Source organism: Brassica oleracea, chromosome C1 (assembly GCF_000695525.1).
Source record: "Brassica oleracea var. oleracea cultivar TO1000 chromosome C1, BOL, whole genome shotgun sequence".
Taxonomy (NCBI): domain Eukaryota; kingdom Viridiplantae; phylum Streptophyta; class Magnoliopsida; order Brassicales; family Brassicaceae; genus Brassica; species Brassica oleracea.
Window position 1 is genome coordinate 23,777,066 of NC_027748.1, and position 630 is coordinate 23,777,695.

Genomic DNA, 630 nt, shown 5'->3' on the forward strand with positions numbered 1-630 from the left:
CTGTAAACGGCAAGCGCACGAAGATAGACCAATCTTCGGCCAAAAGCACCCCGGAAAAAAATGAATTAAAAACGTCTACCAACACAAACGCATCGGATGTCGAAGCTCGACACAAGTCTTAAGCCCACGCTACAACTCCACCGGAACATCCGGAAAATAGCGTTGACCCAGCCACAATTGACAAGGTCAAGGCGGACATCGCGACATCTACCGCCGAGTAAGAACACTCGCGGCATGAAACATAACTACGAGATGGCTTGATCCTCGAAAGGGGTACGTAGGCAGCTCGTCAAAAGATGAGTTCAGCTATCCCCCTCTCTAAAAATGGGGGGAGTGGGTGCGTATACTCGTATACTCCCACTTAAAAAATCGCCATTATTGTAATCGAGTTTTTAAGAAACTTCAAAAACTTTTACTACAATATACATTGTCCTTTTTATCGGAAAACGTTTACGCTTCAGTTAAACACAAAATATTTTCAGGACACGCCTGGAAACATTAAGACTCTTGTCTGCAGCCTCATCCGGCCCAAAAATCGTAAAAAAATCATCATCCTGCAAACGCACAAAGATACACGTATAATCCTCGAAACAACTGCGAGACGTCGCAAAGTTAAAATTCGAAGATAAT